This window comes from Pleurodeles waltl, chromosome 2_1 (genome assembly GCF_031143425.1).
Source record: "Pleurodeles waltl isolate 20211129_DDA chromosome 2_1, aPleWal1.hap1.20221129, whole genome shotgun sequence".
NCBI lineage: Eukaryota > Metazoa > Chordata > Amphibia > Caudata > Salamandridae > Pleurodeles > Pleurodeles waltl.
This window is the reverse complement of record NC_090438.1, coordinates 247,862,021-247,884,578: the sequence shown is the minus strand read 5'-3', so window position 1 is coordinate 247,884,578 and position 22,558 is coordinate 247,862,021.

Here is a 22,558-nt window from a genome sequence, read left to right as displayed (position 1 = left end):
GGTTAGGGACCCCTAGAGCACATCTGTTTTTCCAATGCGGGAGCAAGGAAGGCCGGGTTAAGCAAATATATGTCAGCCAAGTATTGTGCATCAGCGAGTCTTTGGAACCAGGTGCAGGTCACTTTGAGGGTGGATTGCAGGCCAGCAGGGCTTCTCTGGGGTGGTTCTTGGGTGTCCTTAAGTCCCTCAACTTGTGCATGCTTCTAGTCCTTGGAGAGTCCGGAGTGGACTTTTCTTCTGTGTGTCTGATGTTGGAGGTCCAGTGCACTGGGATATGGGACATCTCAGCCAGTGGAGGATGTAGTGCCATCAAAATAGGCACACTGGCAGGGTTTGTCCTCCATGTCTGTAGTATGAAATTTGGTCAGGCTGCTGTGTCCGTTTCATTAGTTAGTGGCTAGTCAGTGAACTGGCCTTTACTGGTTTCTTGTGTGCTGGGTGCACTGAGAGATGCCTTCACTCAGAAGGAGGTTATTGCCAATGTTCAGAAGGCTGGAGGTCCCCTGGGGTATCTGAGGGTCTATTCATTGTCCAGTCGACCCCTCGGCAGTGATTGTTGAGTCCTGGGTCCAGCATGCATGGTTTGGTGCCTTTTTCTTCTTGCAGCAGGACTTTAGCTCTTGAGCCTTGGGACTTCTTTGTCACTGGTCTTTTTGTGTCCATCAAATCTGATATGCAGGTCTAGGGAGGAATACTAAAAACTGCAATTAGTAGGCATTAGGGGAGTACCTGGTAGCGGCAAAAGGGCCACCTACCTGAGGGTGGCTACACCCGTGGGAAGAGGTCATATCCCTAACCCTTTTTGGCTATTCCCTACTATCCAAGATGGAGGAAAATGAAATGGAGGGATCATCTTGCCTGCCACACCTGGGGGGTGGAGTAGGCCGAGGGGGGGGGGGCACTCCTCCTACTCTATGTTTTCCCACCAGTTTTCCCACTCAAAGCAGGGGATAATCCATTGGGCAGCTAGCAGCAGAGTCAGAGATCAGATTTCAAAGGCGATAAAACCTTTGAAGATGACCATTGGGCCTGGGTGCCTGCCTAAGGGAGGAGGTGTAATACCTCCATCCAGGAAAGGCATTATGTTCTGGCTACTGAAACCAGGGACTCTCACCCCAGGAGTCTAGAGTTGTGTCTGGTGGTGGCAGGCAGGTAAAAACCAGTCAGCAACCATGCCGGGGCTGGTAGGTTTTGCAGGGGGCACCGCTAAGGTACCCTCTGGGTACATGTTATATTAGATCCACCACTGACATTAATGTGGGTTTATTATTCTGGGTTGTTTGATACCAAACAGCCGATTATTCAGACAGGCCATCATGTAGCTGGGGATCTCATAATTACCAGTGTCCAGCACATGTATTTGCTGTGGCTTCCCTATACACTTACTATGCTTAAGGTTTTGTAAAGACACAGTAGGGGTATATTTGCTCATGCAAATATATGCCCTCACTTGCATTATAATGTATCCTACCTTAGGGCTGTAGGGCCTGCCAGAGAGATGACTTAATTATAGTGAATGCAGTGTTAATGGACAGGGCGCTCTTGGTGAATGCCATGTTAAGTTTGCAATTTTCAAATGCACTTTGTCATGCACTTGCTATGGCATTCTGCATGAGGCTGGTGTGGGTCCTCCCAGAGTGGCACATTAGCTGCAGCAGGCTGTTTTCAGTACCCATGCCCTAGGTACCAGGGGTACAATTTACAAGAGACTTAGAAGGGTGGTTGAAGTGCCAATACATAGTAATGTGTTGGGGAAAGAGACCTGGCCCTGGGAACCTGTTTAGCAGTGGCCTGTGGCATTTACAGTTTGAAACCACATCATCTTCCAGGCAGAAAGTGTGGGGCTGCCATGTCAACAAAGGACATTTCTCACAGTATGTGAGTGCTGTATGGGTGTGTAAGTAACTGTATAGGTTTCTGATTGGATGTATGAATAGTTGTCTCAGTCCGTGAGTGTGTGTGTGTGTGTCAGCGGGTATGTGAGTGAGTGTGTGAGTGGCTGCATGGGTGTGTGAGAGGATATGCGAGTGGCTGTAGGGGTCTGTGAGTGGATGCGTGAGTGGTTGTGTCGGGGTGTGAGTGAAAGTATGTGTTTTTTTACTGGGCTCCAGATCCACGGATCCATCACAGATTTACAGGAGCAGGGCACAAAAAAGCACTGCAATGGCTCTGTGGATACACACACTCCCAAACAAATGTTTTTAGCAATTTCATCCATATTAAGGCCCTCATTACAACCTTGTCGGTAAATGCCGCCTACTGCCGTGCTGACGGCCACCAGCATACCGTGACTGCGGCGGTATACGGCTATGGGTATTATGACCCACACATAGAAATCAGCCACTATACGGACACCCACACAAGTCCGCCAGACCAAAGGCCAGTGATAACCTGACCCAAATCCCACACCATTACGCCAACAGGAATACACCCACAGTATCAGGACCCATGAATCACTGCAGCGGTCTTTCAACCGCGGTAAACCATTGGCAGTACACACTGCCGATCTCAAAATACACACACACTTACAAAACTACACCACATTGGACAAAATACACACACCTGGCACACACACACACACACATCACACCCACATACTCACACCACTATAAAACACACACCCACATTACCCACAACTCTTTCAACGAAAAACAATGATGCCAACAGAGAGAGAGACAAGCCAGGAACACCCACTCAATCTGAGCCACAGAACACCATCACCCATTCACCATCAACGCACCTCACAGCACACACCACAACACATCACCCCACACATCACCCCACACATCATCACACATACCACTCACACTACATCCATGGCACCCCAAAGACCTCCCAGGTTTTCAGAGGAGCTAAGGGTCATGGTGGAAGAAATCATCCGGGTAGAGCCACAGTTAATCGGATTACAGGTGCAGCAGACATCGATTGCTAGGAAGATGGAGCTATGGCAGAGAGTTGTGCACAGGGTCAATGCCGTGGGACAGCACCCTAGAACAAGGGATGACATCAGGAAGAGGTGGAACGACCTACGTGGGAAGGTGCATTCTGTGGTTACAAGACACCAGGTAGCCGTACAGAGAACTGGCAATGGACCCTCCACCTCCTCCCCCACAACTAACAATATGGGAGGAGCATGTCTTTGCAATAATGCATCCTGAGGGCCTCCCAGGAGTAGCAGGAGGACTGGATTCTGGTAAGTCAAATCTTTACTACTATTTCCCCCACCCTACTTGCATACCATCTCAAATTCCTACTCCTACCCTCAACCCCATCACTCCACCGCCTCACAAATACCCCAGTATCACAACCCACCCATCCCAATACCAAGCCCTACATGCAACACCTATGCATGGACACCCATCACAGACCTGTGTGGATACCCTTCACTAAAGCATGCCCATTAGAGAGAATCACTTAGCCCACAAAATCACTACACACACAAGGCAAAGCTCGCAGGGCAATCACAACCATAGAGGGAAACACACCATGCACAAGATGGCACACGCAGATGCAATAACACTGCATTTTCATGCCCACAGGTCCCCCACTCAACGTCACAGGAGAGGATGTGCCACCAACATCCAGTCCCCCCACAGAGTAGGCCCAAAGTGATGACAGCAGCTCTGCACGCCTGGATCAGGATGACCAACCTAGCCCATCAGAGACCTCTGAACAGTCGGTAACCCTGCCACAGTCCCAACCCACCACAAGCCCTCCCCCTCTGGAACCACCAGCACAGCACCCACCCAGCGGGCCCATACCACTGTCCCCAGGACACATCAATCAGCAGTGTGTCGCACCACTACAGGGACCCCAGGCAAATACACAAACCCAAGAAAACCAGAGACCAGGGGTCAGTGGGCACACGGTTCAAGGGACAGAGGCACAGGACAACAGGGAAGCTGGGAGGACTGCTGTGTGATAGGGGGAGGACAGGCCCAGGGAACCCAATCTCAACGAGGCACTTGCAGGGATCCTGGGAGCATACCAACATTACCAGGAGACCTTGGGACAGACACTGGGCAAGTTCAGGAAATCCAGCGGCTGCAGGAAGAACACTACCTGGGGATCAGGGAGAACCTCAAATACATCCACACCATCCTGGTCACCATTGCCGGGGTGCTGGCTGACATGGCCAACACCACGAGGGAGGCAGTGGCACAACAACGGGCCCCTGACACTAGCCACACCAATGAACAGCCCTCCACCTCTGCTGGTGTTATTGGACAGGAGGCCCCACCATTGGAACAATAGGCCACCAACACCCCACCCCCTGCAGAAGGAGAACTACCCCACAAGCAGTCCCTGCGATCCAGGCAGATGCCAGAGAACATTGCCAAGACCCCCGCCAGGAAATAAGACTCTCCTGATTGTCACCCTTGTGTCCCACTCTGTCACCCTTTCCACCTTGAACTGCCATTGCTCCTCTTCCTATGCCCCATTAGACAATGCACCTGTGATACCAAGAGACTGGACTCTAACTGGACATTCCTCCACCATCACCCCAGCCCATTGCACATCCCCCTCTCCTTCTTAGCACTTAAATAAACACCCTTGGAACAAATACAAGTATGGAGTCTGTCAATTGATTGAAATATGTATTAGTACAACATTCTGAAAACATTGCAATTCATCTGTACAGTAATTTATACATTGATATGACCTGTAGTGGGCAGCAGTAAACATGCCAGGAGCCAGAGTGGGGCACAGCATTCTGAAAATAGAGATGCCAAAGGGTACAGTAAGTGACCATTGACATAGAGAAATCATGCTGCATGTACAATGTCCAACAGAAAACTGAAAAGTAAAGTTAAGTTACTGTGTCTTACCTGTGTGTCACTGGAAGTACTGCTGTATGATATTACTTCTGTTGTCCACATCTTCTTCCTCTGCCTCCTCCTCCTCACTGTACACAGGCTCCACCACTGCCAAAAGACCATCTCCAGGCACATCCTCCTGCAGAAAAGGCACCTGGCGCCTCAATGCCAGGTTGCACAACATGCAACATGCAATGATGATCTGGCACACCTTCTTGGGTGATTAGTACAGGGATCCACCTGTCAGATGGAGGCATCAGAACCTGGCCTTCATGAGGCAAAAGGTTCTCTCAATAATCCTCCTTGATCGCCCATGTGCCTCATTGGAACATTTCTTTGCCCTTGTCCTGGCATTCCTCATTGGGGTCAGTAGCCATGAGAGATTGGGGTAACTAGAGTCACCTGCAAATGTTGAGGGACAACTGTTAGACACACACAAACCCTTAGGGACAACCACACACCCAGACACCAACATATACTGGGTGGGGACCTTGGGCTAACTTATTAGCCACACCAGTGCCTCTGGAGTTGAGCCATCACATATTGGATGCTGCTATTCCTCAAGATAAAGGCGCCATGCACAGAGCCAGGATACTTGGCATTCACATGGGAGATGTACTGGTCCGCCAAACACACAATCTGCACATTCATAGAGTGATAGCTTTTTCTATTCCTGAACACCTGTTCATTTCTCTGGGTGGGGGGGACAAATGCTACATGTGTACCATCAATGGCACCAATGATGTTGGGAATATGTCCCAGGGCATAAAAGTCAGCTTTCACTGTGGCCAAATCCTTAACCTGGGGGTAGCTGAGCATGTGTTTCAGCAGGGCAGACAACACTCTGGTCAACACTTTGGACAACATTGGCTGAGACATCCCAGATGCCATGGCCACTGTTGTTTGGAATGAGTCACTTGCCAGGAAATGGAGCACTGACAGGACCTGCACTAGAGGGGGGATACCTGTGGGCTGGTGGATATCTGAAATCAGGTCTGGCTCCAATTGGGCACACAGTTCTTGGATTGTGGCCTGATCAAGTCTGTATCTTAGTAAAATGTGTCTGTCCTCCATTGTCGCAAGATCCACCAGGGGTCTGTACACTGGAGGATGTCTCCATCTCATATTCATCCTCAGCTGTTGAAGCCTAGGGAGGAAAACGGTGAGCAGAGGGTCATATTCACACATCAATTGCAATAATGATGCATCTCTTCATTTACAGAACCAGTATGTGAATCCGAGAGTCAGTTGATGTGCCAATGTCTGCTGAGACGCAGTTAGGACGCAGTTGGGTGCCATGGCAATGGCCTGTGCCCCGCTGAAATGGCAGCTGCCTGACCTTTGAGGCGGGACAAGTGGAAATGAGGTAATTCCGCTGGCATTGTGCGCCGTTGCGGGAGGCGGTCGACGACCACGGCACAACTTTGCATTGGTTATCATTGGGCCCTATGGGTTCCAGGAGCCAATGGCGATGTACACCGTGGACGTGACTACCATTTTCTATCTGTTCACTCACTTGCTACCTGACCTTCAACAAGAGAGGACCTACGCTGCAAGTGCTGCTGTGATCTGTGTCTGGAAGCGTCAATGGCCCATGTGTCTTGGGAAAGGCCCCCCTGCCTTTACTGCGGAGGAGTTGGAGAGACTGGTGGAGGGTGTCCTACCCAGTACACTTTACTCTAGACAAACAGGTGAGTACACTGTGAGCATGATGTGTGGGCCATGAATGTATGGAGTGCTGCGTGTGTAAGCCAAATGTGGGGGGGCTGAGGTGTCCTGGGCCGAGTGCCTCATGTATGGTGGTCAATGTATGTTCGTTAGGGGGTGGGAGGTATATGGTGCTCCATGAGTATGACAGTCCGGACAGTATGACTAATCCCTTTTCTGCTGTCTTTTTCCTGCAGGTCAGAGCCCATCAGAACAAGGGTATTTGGCGTGGCATCGCCAAGGAGGTGAGGACCCTGGAGGTCTTTGACAGGCGGAGCACCCACTGCCACAAACGGTGGGAGGACCTGCACCGCTGAGCAAGGAAGACGGCGGAGGCGGAGCTGGGGCTGGCCTCCCAATGAGGAAGGGGTGCCTGTCGTACCCTAACCCCCCTGATGTTCCGTATCCTGGCGGTGGCCTATCTGGAGTTGGATAGTTGCTTGAGGGTAAAGGAGGTGAGTACAGATTCAGATTCTTGACTTAGCGCATGATGAGGGGTTGCCTGGGTGGGGGATGTGGGCTGTGAGTGCCCATAGGCCAGTGCGAACATGGCAGGGTAGGTCTTTTGTTGGGCAGTCTCTGAAGCACTCCAAACCCAATGGTGTTAGTTGGCATCCACTACTGGGCAGGGTCCTGTGGATTTCAGGTGTGCAGCTGATGGTGTTATGCCATGTACCCCGTGGGCTGGTGACTAGCATTATAACTGGTAGTGCATGGCCTAGTGCATAGGGCAGCTCCCTGTGTAAGCCAACTGTAGTGTTGTTGCCGGCATTGACCAAGTGTATTCTCTGTCTCTCCCCCCACTTTTTGTTTTGTCACCCTGTCCTTATGTGCATTAGCATCATCTGGCAGAGAAGCAGTGGCACCTGCCACGGAGGGAGCTGCATCCCACATGGGCCTGGAGGCTGAATTCACCGAGGGTGAGGGCACCAGTGGGACGGGGGCGAGGGGAGCACCACAATGGAGACAGGAGAGGACAGTACAGACAGCGACTCCTCCTCCAATGGAAGCTCCCTGGCTGTGGCAGACACCTCAGTGCCCACCCCAACAACAGGTACAGCCGCCATTCCCCTTCCAGTACCACCCTCCCAGCAGCCCCTCAGCGTGTTTCCCGTGCATGCTCACCCAGGAGGGTGGGCATCTCCTTTGCCCCAGGCATCTCAGGCCCTGCCCCAGTCAGCCCTGGTGCCCTCAGTGAGGAGGCTATTGACCTCCTGAGAACCATCACTGTTGGGCAGTTAACCATTCTGAATGCCATCCAGGGTGTCGAGGGTAATTTGCAACAAACAAATGCATACCTGGAGGGCATTCACTGTGGTGTGGCGGCCCAACAGACAGCATTTCAGGCTGTGGCCTCATCATTGATGGCAGCCATTGTCCCTGTTTCTATCCTGCCCCCTCCAACTTCCTCTACCCAGTCACAATCCCCTCAACCCCAGCCTATTCCAAGCACACATTTAGACCAGCATTCACCCAAATCATCACACAAAAGTGGCTCAGACAAACACACGCACCACACTTCATCTCACAGGCACTCACCCATGCACCATCCCCATACAGACACACCAACATCCATTGCCTCCACTGTGTCCCCCATCCTCCTCGTCCACCCCCTCCCAGTCGTGTCTCTACTCACACCTACATGCACTACATCTTCATCCACTACCTCCATCACCAGCACACCCATCACTACACACCTCTCACTGGCAGTCACCACCCCCACATTCATGCACACGTCCCCTGTGCCTGTGACCCCTCCTCCCAAAGTACACAAACTCAAGCACACACCCACCCAACAGCCATCCACCTCACAACAGCATCCAGCTCATGCACCTGCACCCAAACACAGCAGACTGACACCTCCTACAACCACTCCCTCTTCCTCCAATCCCAAACCTTCACCCTCTTCCTGCCCCAATGTCCCTAAAAAGCTTTTCCTAACCAACATTGTCCTGTTCCCTTCCCCACCCCCCGTCCTTCCCCTCGGGCCAGGGTGGCCAAAACTCCAGCCCAGCACCTCAGCCACCAATACCACGTCTGCTGTGGTTCCATCAGCTGTCAGAGGCTCAAAGGGGGCACCTGTCAGGCCAGCCAGTGTGCCACCAGCTCCTGCCAAGGGCAAGAACATGTAGCCACCTGGCAAGTTAAAGAAGGGACAGCATCTAGTAAGGGGAAGGAGCCACAACCTCCCAGCAAGGCCACCTCAAAGACTCCAGCTGCCAGACCCAAGGTGACACTGCCATCTGCCAAGGGGAGGAAGGGGCACAAAACACCAGCATAGGCACTTCAGCCATCCGAGCCTGCAGGTGAAGGCCTGGTGGCTACCAGCACAACCGCCAGCACTGCCACCTGTACCGCTGCAAGCACTGCCATCTGCACTGCCATCTGCACTGCCACCTGCATCGCCACCTGCACCGCCACAAGCACCACTACTGTCAGCAGCAGCAGCCCCAGTGGGCAGCCGTCCAAGGCTGCAGGAGAAGGGCTCGAGCCTCCCTCCACCACTGGCAGCATTCCCAGCAGCACTGGCACTACCACCACTGTGCAGCCGTAGCCGCCGGCGGATGGACTGTAGCCCTGCCTCCATGGAGGAAAAGAAAGTTTTAAACAAAGGCCTATCATTTTGCCCTGAATATCATTTTAATAAGGTGGAGACTAAGATCGATACATATAAGTTCATAAGAAAAGTTAAATTGGCCAAACATTTTGGAAAACATCCCAAAAAGGAAAAATCTATTGTCACATCAAATACAGACACAGGATTAATAATTGATCAGATACAAGATGTGCGAGTATGTCATGACCTGATGATGAATTTGGAGAACAAAGATGTTTCCTCTATGGAGGTATTAGATCAATTGGGCATCTCAACAAACGATCATACATGTAGTCATTTTAAATCAAAATTAAAATTCTGTCCAATGCTAAATCCAGCTAACAAAATGTATCTATTTTGTGATGCAATTATAGCAGACTTGGACACTTTAAAATATGTAAAACATCAAGGCAAAGAAAACTTGAGTTTAAATGAAAGAAAGGCATTAAACCAACTTATGGCAAATGACACTTTTATCATTAAACCAGTGGACAAGGGAGGCAATCTCATGAACACTATATAAAAGAAGCATTAAGACAACTAAATGATGCTCAGAATTATCAAAAAATACACAAGAATCCTACAAATGAAATATCAAATGTAATTAATACTAAATAAAAATACTGGCATCAAGAATTGTTAATCAATGAAGAAGAGTTCAAATGTTTACAACAGCAACATCAAATTATGTCTACGATCTATTTCCTTCCTAAGATTCATAAAACATTGAAAAATCCCCCAGGGAGACCTATTGTTGTGGCATGTGGCTCAATATTTGAAAATATTTCAAGTTATGTAGATTTTTATCTTGCTCCCATGGTAACATCACTTAGGGCCAGATGTAGGAAGAAAAATTTTTGCGACTTGAAAATTGCGAGTCATACCGAGTCACAAATTGCAACTCGCAAAAGTGCATGCAGAAAGGTGTCTCAGACACCTTCTGCGACTCGCTATGGGGTCGCAAAGACCCACCTCATGAATATTTATGAGGTGGGTCGCAAATTGCAACCCCATAGCAAGTCCCTGCACTCACAGGGATGGTGGCCTTCCTTAAAGGAAAACGAGTTGCAATTCAAAAAAATAATGAAACCATTTGGTTTAATTTTTTCAGAGTAGGCAGTGGTCCATTGGAAAATATTTTCAGCAACATTCACAAAGGGGAAGGGGTCCCATGCGGACCCCTTCCCGTTTGCGAATGCGTTACCACCCACTTCAAGTGGGTGGTAACTGCGAGTTGGTTTGCGACCGCTTTCGCAGTCAAAAAGCAACTCAGCATGGCACTGCGGTTGCAAATAAGAAGGGAACACCCCTTCCTATTTGCGAGTCGGAATCACATTTTGCGAGTCGGTACCGACTCGCAAAATGTGACTCTGCATTGCGATGCCCGTTTTGCAAACCGGTTGCTACATCTGGCCCTTAGTTCCTACATTAAAGATACCAGGAATTTTTTAAGAACCATATCAAACATAACATGGCATTCTAATTATTATTTGGTCCCATAGATGTAGTTTCTTTATATACATCTATTCAATATAATATAGGTCTTCAGGCATTGGCATACTTTCTATGACAAAGAAATATAAAGGAAACCAAACATTCAATGACGCTCCCTGAAATGGTTGAATTATGCTTACTTAACAACGTGTTCTTGTTTAATCATCAAATATACAAACAACTCACTGTAAGCTGCAAGTAGAAAGGAGCTGACCAGAGGCCTCTTCATGAAGTTCTGCCAAAATAGCCCATCTGACCAGTGATCAGTGGTCATTTAAGGATTTTGACCAGGTGCACTGTGGGAGCTGAAGCCTTAACCCCCAAGAAGCAACTCAGAGCTAATAGAACCGTTGGGTGAGTTGTGGACACTTAAAGGACCTTACAAGTACTTCTGGAAGAAGATCTGTTAGACCTGGCATCCTTGGCATGGTCTCTCCTAACTTTTTTGCCTCTGCTTCCCAGGCTGTTGCTGTGTGCTCTGTTTTTGCTGTCCAGTGCTAATGTGCACATGCTTCCTATGTGTAATTGGCATTTCCAATATTGGCATATTTGATTTACTCATAAGTCCCTAGTAAGGTGCACTAGAGGAGCCTAAGGCCTGTACACCAAATGCTACTACTCGGCCTGCAGCACTGATTGTGCCACCCACATACGTAACCCTGTAAACATGGATCAGGCCTGCCACTGCAATGTGTGTGTGCATTTTTAAACTGGCAATTTGACTTGGCAAGTGTACCCACTTACCAAGCCCACACCTTCCCTTTTATACATGTAAGTCAACCGTCAGGTAGGCCCTAGGTAGCCCCATGGGCAGGGTGCTGTGTATTTTAACCCTACTAATGCCCATTGGAAATCCTTCAGTTCCAAGCAATTTAATGACTTTTCAAATGCTTTGTTTTAACATACTGTAGCTTGCAAAATTATGATTATAATGTTGGGAAACTATATATTTTCGGTTTCAATACTTCTTGTACTATCGCTTTATATAGAAAAGATACATTTATAAAACACCCTGAAGTCACAGGACACAATTCAAGATGGCCGACAGGTAACTGTGAAAATGATAAGAGTAAATGACTGCGCTGGTAGGGTAATAAAAAAATAGTATTTTCCAAAAGCAGATGCACAGAAATATTTATTATACTGTTTGCTTACTGGGTAAATAGACAGATTTTTATTTTATTTTTATTTTTTGTGTTTTTTTGTGGCTAATTGTCATACTATGACATAGATGTAAGGCACACACATTTTTCATGTCTTTCTATTGTTATACAAAATCTATAGTTATAAGCCTAGCAGGATTGGTTCATAGAAGTAAAATGGATGTTTCAGAGAGTACTGTTAGTTAAGATATGAAAATACATATTTTTCTGCTTTTGACAGTACCTTACGTGCTACAAAATGGCCGACATGCTATTTTGTTCATAGAGGTTTTTCATATAATGATCTCAGTCATGGTACTGGAGATATGTTCAATATCTCAAAATGTATTTTCTGACTTTTATGTACAGTAGTAACCCATATTTTGTGAAAAGGTGACATATGATTTCATGCATAGTCTCTTGAAGGTCACAGATCTTGACTTTTGACCCTAAATTGTAGCTCTCGGAAATGTGCAAAGGATGTATCTTTGTAACCGTGAACTTGTTTTGGCAAAAGGAGGTATCATTGGAAAGATCAGTGTCTGAACTCACAAGTCAACTAGTCAAATTGTGTGAGAAGTCAAAAAAAGTTGCCCTTTGGCCCCCAAATGCACATTTTAACTTTTTTAGTTTGTATTCTTTCACCCTTGGATCAATTTCTGCAAGTGTGGTATTCTTGGACTTGGACATCAAATGCCCTTTCTTTTTCCTTGTTCAAATTGTTGGAGAGGTCATAACATTTGACCTTTGACCTCTAATTACACGTAATGTAAGTGTTTCAAGTAGATAATTCCTTTATGGTTAGATCAATTTTTACAAGTGTTGCATCGTTTGAATAGTCACAATAAGTACTTATATTTTTCTTGGTTAAATTGGTGTGGGGGGTCATGAGGTTTGACCCTTGACCTCTATTTTCAATGTTCTAAGTTTTTCATGGTTATTAATCCATTACTGTTAGATTATTTGTTACCAGTGAAGCATTATTGAAAGCGTCATGATGAGTACTTACATTCTACTTGGTTTCTGTGCTGGAGGGTGTTATGCTTTTTGAACTTTGACCTCTAATTAAACTTCTTCAAGTGTTTCAAGTTCATTATTGCATTATCCTTGGATCATTTGTTACTAGTGTCATATTATTGTAATTGTCTTGATAAATACTTGAATTTTGCTTGGTTGCATTGGTGGAAGGGGGGATCATGCCTATTGACCTTTGACCTCTAATCACACTTTTCTAAGTCTTTTAAGGTCATTAATCCTTTGCGGTTAGATACTTCCTGCAAAAAAGCAATCCCACCTACAATGCTGGCACCCTTGCACCACAGCACAAGGGCACCTGCGTTGGCAGGAGGCCTGCACCCTCGGGTCCCCTTACAATACTAATCAGATGAACACAAAAGAAGATAGGACTTGGTTATTAATGAGCAATGTAGTTCCAGTTGCACAAAGTAAGGGACAATGATCATTCTTCTTCTTCGCAGCATAGCCAGAAAAAACAGGTTTTCACTCAGGAGAAAATGTGTACATGGGTCCTCCACTTTAAGTGCACAGGCGCACAGCACTGGAGTCTCATCTTGCTCTCCTGCCAACAGTACCTTTACCTAGTAAAATGGGAAAATGGGAGGCTACGGCTCTATAGGAAGCTCAAGAAGCCCATGCTGCAGCATGTATGTCCTGGAGTAAGGCCTTTGTCTCCTGGACAACAAAACAATGCTATCTGTCTTCTTCAAGGGCGACTGTGTTTATTTCTCAGTGAATTGATTGTGGACTGCTGCAGATAGAGTTGTATTTAGCTCAACATACTTGTTGACCACATGGCCTCATGAGTTTACAAAACAGAGTATGTTTCCTCCCTGTAACGCATACTCAGCTGTGAGAATGTACTAAGTGATGACAAAGATCACTGAAATTGAGTATGTGAGTGCAGGTACTAAAACATCATAGCAAGATGTCAAAACCCCGCTCAAGTGTCAACCGTACAAATCCCTGTTAAAGTTAAAATGGTTTAAAAGTCATAACTACTGACCAAGCCTGCTATGCTGCTTGATGACAGTGCCTAGAGTGATATATGAGGGTACGTGAGCACTCCATCCAATGCCCCACCAAGGTGCACCACTGATCAACAGGTAAAATATGCTCTGAGATAAAAGACTGAGAAATTGTGTCTTGAACTCACAAAGTTAAACCTGCTTTTACGACGTAAACATTTGCTAGCATGAATGCTTTTGTAGATGAAATGAATAACCTGATTTGCTGGTTACCCCACAAGATGGTTGCTTAGTTAATTCTCACATGTCTACACATTATCTATGAGCAGTTATCCCAGATAAGCCACCGAAGATAGTGAGGCATCTTGAGAAATGGATTTACGACAGTAGATGACTAGAAGCTGCAAGTGAGATTGTAGAACGTTGTTGCTGAACCTACAAGTAATTTGTGTAGTAGATTGTTTTCCTATGACATTAAAGTACTTCCTTTTTTCAAAGACAAGCACTGGGCTGCACACTGAATTACGGTGTCTGCTGCTTGAATGTGAGTTTGAGTCTCTGCTCCCCAGATATCTTCACTGAGATACTGTTGACTGCTCACCCTCACTGCCTTGAGAGTCAAATGTGGAAGGGTTGTACATGGCCCATTTCCTGAAACATAGTAGGAAAGATCATGTTAAAGATATTTGGGTCCACACATTATTCCATTGTGTGTGGTACCTGCTGGCATAAATTCTTCACTTTTGTGGAAGCAAGCAGGGGAGATGAAATCAAGATAGATGGACACTATATAGTACCCCCTCAGATTACAAACCGGAACAAAGTTCATTGCTTTAAGCTGCATTCCTCACTTTGAGTGCCAACTTCTAATGGAGCAAAACGACCACTGAAAGTGAGGATTCAAATACTGTTAGTAAACAGTCACCACAAGATGTGGAAATGAGTTAGACAAATCCTCTTCACAGAATAGGTCTCTGGTAAAACTTCTAAAGAAATGGCTGAAAGTAGGGCCCCACCCAAGGTCATGTCCCTGGATACCACATTGAAGGAACTAATAGCACTCTGAAGAACAATGACGACGACAAACTCCTTGCTGCTATCCTCTCTATTACAACAGATATTGCCTCCTTCAATGCACCCTTTCTGGGCATGTCATGATCACAGTTGGGGTCAGATGTAGCAAAGGGTTTTACCCATTCTATGTCTATGGGAAAATGTGTTCGTACATATGGCCCTTGATACCCTCAGAATATGACAAAGGGTGTGCTGCACCTTGAGACTAGGATTCATCAAACGCTGACCTTGGGAGGTCACTAATCAATGTGACCTATGCCCATAGCTTATGCATGATCGGATGCAAAGTCTAGATGACAAAATCATGGAATATTAAATAGGGGAAGTGACAAAGGACTTCCCCCACAGTATGGTCACAGGGGTCAATGGATACCCTGCAGAGTATTACAAAGTAAACACAGACCTGCTAGTTTCTTTACTGTATAAACCCTTAAGAGAGAAAGTAGGAATAGTAATGCAAATCATGGTGTGCGTTAAATGGTTACACAAACACCATCTCTTACTTTTATGTTTATGTGCAAAGGCTATATATATATATCCTCAGCATTCAACATCAAGTGGGGATTTAGATAAGAGTGCTCTCTTTCAATCTTACTATTTATACTTAAGCTAGAATCCTTGGCAATGCTACCTGAGATTCTAATGACAAACAAATTATCCTAATGCCGGGAGGGGGGCATACCAGGCACTATTCTATGCAGACGATATACTAGTGACCATAGCAAAACTTGGTGGTGTTCCAATTGCCACAATTACTATACATGCTCCATAACTGCTCTGGGAACATACCATGTTAAATAACCTACAGACCACAGATGAGGGATACAGTGGACATAGTGGCCGCCTGACAGCACAGACAGATCTTGTATGTCACTTTGACCTGTACACAGAGATTACTTATTAATGGACACAACAGACTGCAACAGCATTAGCCACAGCAGTGGCCGTCTGCATCCTTAGTCTGTGGAAGACAAAACTTAGCCCTACCTATTGAGTCATGGTTGCGTTCAATGTACAATGTTGTCTCTAATGAATATGTGATTTATATCCTGAATGACTACTTGGTTCAAATCCAGGTTACATAGGTTATTTGTGTGGGTAATCTCTGGCTACTCAAAGGATTAACCTACAATCTCTCCCTAGGTTAAAGATGTGTGTTTGATGGTTGTCGAATTTCCTGGTCCACCTGGAAGGGGAAAAGAGAGAGAGAGAGTGTGCCTACAACCTGCCCCTGAACTAAACATTCTTGGTACAGACAGCAGAAACAAAATGGAAGCAAGGTTGACTTAAACCAACTGTACAAAGTGGTGCTGTGGGTCTCCTGCCAGCAAACACACCTCAGTGAGGGCGTTGGAGGAAGGCAAACTGTAGAGAATTAACCTAAAAAGTGTCCCTAGGCTAAATATGTGTAGTTGATGGCTGTTGAAGTTCCTGGTTCCACCTAAAAGGGGAAAAAGAGAGAGTGTGCCTACAATCTGTCCCTGAACTAAACTTTCTTGGTACAGACAGCAGAAACAAAATGGGAGCAAGGTTGCCTTAAACCAAGTGTACAAAGTGGTGCTGTGGGTCTCCTGCCAGCTAACACACCTTAGTGAGGGCATTGGAGGAAGGCAAACTGCAAAGAATTAACCTATAAACTGTCCCTTGGCTAAAGATGTGTAGTTGACAGTTGTCGAAGTTTCTGGTCCACCTAAAAGGGGAAAAAGAGAGAGTGTGCCTACAATCTGCCCCTGAACTAAACTTTCTTGGTACAGACAGCAGAAACAAAATGGGAGCAAGGTTGCCTTAAACGAAGTGTACAAAGTGGTGCTGTGGGTCTCCTGCCAGCTAACACACCTTAGTGAGGGCATTGGAGGAAGTCAAACTGCAAAGAATTAACCTATAAACTGTCCCTTGGCTAAAGATGTGCAGTTGACAGTTGTCGAAGTTTCTGGTCAACCTAAAAGGGGAAAAAGAGAGAGTGTGCCTACAATCTGTCCCTGAACTAAACTTTCTTGGTACAGGCAGCAGAAATAAAATGGGAGCAAGGTTGCCTTAAACCAAGTGTACAAAGTGGTGCTGTGGGTCTCCTGCCAGCTTACACACCTTAGTGAGGGCATTGGAGGAAGGCAAACTGCAAAGAATTAACCTATAAACTGTCCCTTGGCTAAAGATGTGTAGTTGACAGTTGTTGAAGTTTCTGGTCCACCTAAAAGGGGAAAAAGAGAGAGTGTGCCTACAATCTGCCCCTGAACTAAACATTCTTGGTACAGACAACAGAAACAAAATGGGAGAAAGGTTGCCTTAAACCAACTGCACAAAGTAGTGTTGTGGGTCTCCTGCCAGCAAACACACATCGGTGAGGGCATTGAAGAAAGGCAAACAGCAGAGAATTAACCTGTAAACTGTCCCTAGGCCAAAGATGTGTAGTTGATGGCTGTTGAAGTTCCTGGTCCACCTAAAAGGGGAAAAAGAGATAGTGTGCCTACAATCTGTCCCTGAACTAAACATTCTTGGTACAGACACCAGAAACAAAATGGGAGCAAGGTTGCCTTAACCCAACTGCACAAAGTGGTGCTGTGGGTCTCCTGCCAGCAAACACACATCAGTGAGGGCATTGAAGGAAGGCAAACTGCAGAGAATTAACCTATAAACTGTCCCTAGGTTAAAGATGTGTAGTTGATGGCTATCAAAGTTTCTGGTCCACTTAAAAGGGGAAAAAGAGAGAGAGTGTGCCTACAACCTGTCTCTGAACGAAACATTCTTCATACAGACAGAAAATGAGAGCAAGGTTGCCTTGATCCAACTATACAAAGTGGTGCTGTGGATCTCCTGCCAGCAAAAGCACCCCAGTGAGGGCATTGGAGGAAGGCAAACTGCCAAGAATCAATCCAGAAACTGTCCCCAAGCTAATTCTATGGTTAAATTGCCAAGTCTATTGGTCCACCTGTGAAAAAATGCATGCATCTAACCTGACCCTATGCTAATCATGTTGAAGAATTTGGGAATAGATCTGGATTCCCAGAAAATATACCAAGATACTTTTTGTGGTCTTCCCAGGAGGGCCACAGATTTGGCATACTTTCTAGTCACCGACTTACCTTAATGACACCTCTTTGACAGCGAACAACAGTCTTGCCTGCAGGGCAACTTGTTTGTTCATGTTCTTCTTCACTTTGCCTCCAACATCATCATCACAGTACAGTTTCCAACTTTTGGAAAGAAAACATTTTAACAATTAAGTGCTAGTAGTCAAAAGCTAATATTGTCTTCACAACTATATTAGATGTTGAGTCTTACAATTATCACTGCAGTTACAGAAAGCTTTGTAAATAAAGTTATATCTGAATGTGTTGTTGAGGTGGCAAACACTTGGAGTAATAGATGTTGAGCTCCCACTGCAGATAATTATATTATAGTGACAGAATTGTGCTAGACGTTAAGTTTCTTTTCTCCCGCCAGGCTAGTCCCAAATAATAAAAGCATTTGTGGCCTCTCTAAAACCACAATATGTGGCTTGTATGACTATACCCATGTCTATGTTTATAAATATGTGGTTGGTTAAATTAAATAAGAAACTATTCCCTCACCACCACAGATGACATCTGCATGATACTAGACAGAGGAGACATTGCAACACTCATGCTTCTGGACCTCTCTGCAGCATTTGCAATATTGTCCCACCCTATCCTCATCCAACATCTACAAGATTAGAATCCAGGGCCCTTTTCTATTCAGGATTTGCTCCTTCCTGGTTGGCAGGACACAAGCAGAAAGTCTAGACTGCTACTCGTTGGATGCCCATAACCTCTCTGTGGAGACCTGTCTCTAAGCCTGACCCTTATAAATTGTGTTTTGAGTGTTAACTTTGAAGTAAGTGCAAGTGTATCTTGTTTGCTGTAAAATATCAAGTGTACAGATTTAAATTGTAGAACTGCTGTGGCTTAAAAGTCACTTAGAAAAGAGAAAGGAAACCCTTTCACTATAACAAGTGAGGAAGTAGTCATAAGAAGCCTACAGTCCTTAAGAAACTCCACAACATCTGTGAGTTAGTGTTGAAACAGGAATGTTGTCTGCCTGGTATACGTTGTGTGACTCCCTGTCTTGAGTGCCGAACTAGTATCATGACTTTTTATTTTGTCCTTGGCATAACCATAATCTGACTCGAGATCAACCTTATGATCTGAAGAGACAATATTTTCCATTGGATACCCTTCTAAACCAGGAAAAGAGTTGCCCAGGCCCTCATCTCTAGCTGCCTCGACTATGGGAATGCACTCTATGCAGGAACAACTAAGCAGTTCACTAACTGCCTCCAGATAATCCAAAACACCACAGCAAGACTCATCCTCAACCACCCTAGAAGTACTAGCATCACACCCCATCTTAGTGCCCTCCACTGGCTCCCCGTACAGCTCAGATGTCTCATTAAAGCTCCTCACCCACAACTACAAGGCTCTCCACAACACCAGGCCACCTATCTCAACAACCGACTCATTTACCATTGACCATACAGGGCACTCCAATCAGCCACTCCCTTCCAGGCCCACGTACACCATGCCATCTATCTCAACAACCGACTCATTTACCATCGACCATACAGGGCACTTGAATCAGCCACTCTTGCCCAGGCCCGCTTACCCCCGCATCCATTGCAAACGACTCAGACATCTCTCCTTCTCCTACCTAGCCGCTAAATCCTGGAACAACCTCCACCTACGCATATCCCACTCACTGGAGACCTTCAGAAAGCAGCTCAAGACCTGGCTCTTCAACCGCCACCTCCCACCGGGCCAGAATTGCAGCACCTCCGCAAGGTCCGGAGACCCACCAGGTTAACAAGTCCGTGGTCTACAAGAACCTCCTGATTGATTGACTGAAGAGGCACACCAAGTGTGGCTTCTGGGCTGGCTTTAGGGCAGTGCATCCAGTGCCACATCTCCGGGCACCAAGCTCATGGGGCCCTTTGTTATGAAATATCATATGGGTTTGAAAACGCCTGCTGCAGAGTTTGTTGTGTTTTTCTTCAATCTTTAGGAAACAATAAAAATGTCAAGATAACTCTGTTGGTTAATGTACCTGCTAGAGAACAATTGGACTTTTGTCTAGTAGCAGTTTTGATTCATTATAAAGTTGCACAAATGGTTATTGTGCCTGCTGTAAAGAACGTGCACCAAACAGATCACAAAATTGTATTTTATGTAGACAGCTCAGTGAGTTACAGAAATCCTTTTGTTACTGTGCAGTTCTTAAGTTACAACCATAATCTAGCACAGTGAACTATGAGCTGTCATCAAAGGGTTGCATGGAAATTGCAAGGTATAGGTTAGATCGTTATGGGGGTCATTCCAACCCTGGCGGTCGGTGATAAAGCGGCGGCCAACCCGCCAACAGGCAGGCGGTCCAAAAAATGGATTTCTGACCCTGGCAGGAACCGCCAACACAGGCCGCCACTTTAACACTCCGACCGCCACGGCGGGACAGACAAACAGCGCGGCGGTCACCGCCAACAGGCAGGCGGCAGACAATGTACCGCCCACCCTATCACAACTCACCAATCCGCCACCTTTTCCGTGGCGGGAGCCCCACCGATAAAAACACGGCGGAAACAGACTACGAACGGGAAAACGCTCACCTCTACACACTCCACAAGGAAGGAGGACAGCATGGAACCCGAATTAAACATCCTACCAGCTATTGTCTACCTGCTCATCTACCAGGAGTACGAACACCGGCGCAGACGACAACGGTGAGTACTGCACCTACGACACAGGGGAGGGGGCAGGAGGAAAGCTTACGGGCACACACAAACGCCATACACCCACCCCCCCACCCCAAATACCTACACCCCAATGCAGAGCAACAAGTCAGAGTGACACCCCCCAAACCCACCGGAATAATGCAAAGGCACAATTAAAATGTTCTATAAAATATATGTATAAATAGCTCCATTGAAGTTATGAGAAATATGTAATATGAAAGATACAAAATAAGGAATGAACATAGTTAAAAATATATACATAGGCAATAAGTCCTGCACATTCCCTCAAAGTTCCATAGTCCGTGGGCCAATGTGCACAAACACATGGGCAAAGCCCACACAGGAGACCAGACACCATTGGAGAGAACACTGCTGGGGCATCAGATGATAAAACTACAGGCACCTCAGGGGGAAGGGAAGGGGGGGCACCTCAGCCACATGAGTCCACGACGCTAGATCCACGAGGGGCCTCCATGCCCACTGTCCCATCCTGGGGAGTGCAAAGCCACAGTCTCACAAGTCTCTACAGTGGGTGGCTTGCCCACTGTGCCATCCTGGGGAGTGCAAAGCCACAGTCTCTCAAGTCTCTACAGTGGGTGGCTTGCCCACTGTTCCAACCTGGGAAGTGCCAAGCCACAGTCCATCAGATGGATTACCGACTCCACTGTTAATGGATGAGGCATGGTGCCCAGAGTGCTTCGTGAAGCCCTGCTCGACACAGAACCGGCACTGTCAATGGGCCAGCGGTGCTTGAGACAGCATTGCCCAGCGGAGCGGTGCTTGACAGGAAGGGCCCAGCGGAGCGGTGCTTGAGACGGCGGTGGCCAGCGGAGCGGTGCTTGAGACGGCGGTGCCCAGCGGAGCGGTGCTTGAGATGAAGGGCCCAGCGGAGCGGTGCTTGAGATGAAGGGCCCAGCGGAGCGGTGCTTGACAGGAAGGGCCCAGCGGAGCGGTGCTTGACAGGAAGGGCCCAGTGGAGCGGTGTTTGAGATGAAGGGCCCAGCGGAGCGGTGCTTGACAGGAAGGGCCCAGCGGAGCGGTGCTTGAGACGGCGGTGCCCAGCGAAGCGGTGCTTGAGATGAAGGGCCCAGCGGAGCGGTGCTTGAGACGGCAGTGCCCAGCGGAGCGGTGCTTGAGATGAAGGGCCCAGCAGAGCGGTGCTTGAGATGAAGGGCCCAGCGGAGCGGTGCTTGAGATGAAGGGCCCAGCGGAGCGGTGCTTGACAGGCAGGGCCCAGCGGAGCGGTGCTTGAGATGAAGGGCCCAGCGGAGCGGTGCTTGACAGGAAGGGCCCAGCGGAGCGGTGCTTGACAGGAAGGGCCCAGCGGAGCGGTGCTTGACAGGAAGGGCCCAGCGGAGCGGTGCTTGACAGGAAGGGCCCAGCGGAGCGGTGCTTGAGATGAAGGGCCCAGCGGAGCGGTGCTTGAGATGAAGGGCCCAGCGGAGCGGTGCTTGACAGGAAGGGCCCAGCGGAGCGGTGCTTGAGATGAAGGGCCCAGCGGAGCGGTGCTTGAGATGAAGGGCCCAGCGGAGCGGTGCTTGACAGGAAGGGCCCAGCGGAGCGGTGCTTGACAGGAAGGGCACAGCGGAGCGGTTCTTGTCACGGCGGGCCCCTGTTCAGCGGTGCTTCTCACGGCGGGGTCCTGTTCAGCGGTGCTTCTCACGGCGGGCCCCTGTTCAGCGGTTCTTGTCACGGCGGGGCCCTGTTCAGCGGTGCTTCTCACGGCGGGGCCCTGTTCAGCGGTTCTTGTCACGGCGGGGCCCTGTTCAGCGGTGCTTCTCACAGCGGGGCCCTGTTCAGCGGTGCTTCTCACGGTGGGGCCTCGGCGGGGCCCTGATCAGCGGTTCTTGTCACGGCGGGCCCTGTTCAGCGGTGCTTCTCACGGCGGGCCCTGTTCAGCGGTTCTTCTCACGGCGGGGCCCTGTTCAGCGGTGCTTCTCACGGCGGGGCCCTGTTCAGCGGTGCTTCTCACGGCGGGGCCCTGTTCAGCGGTGCTTCTCACG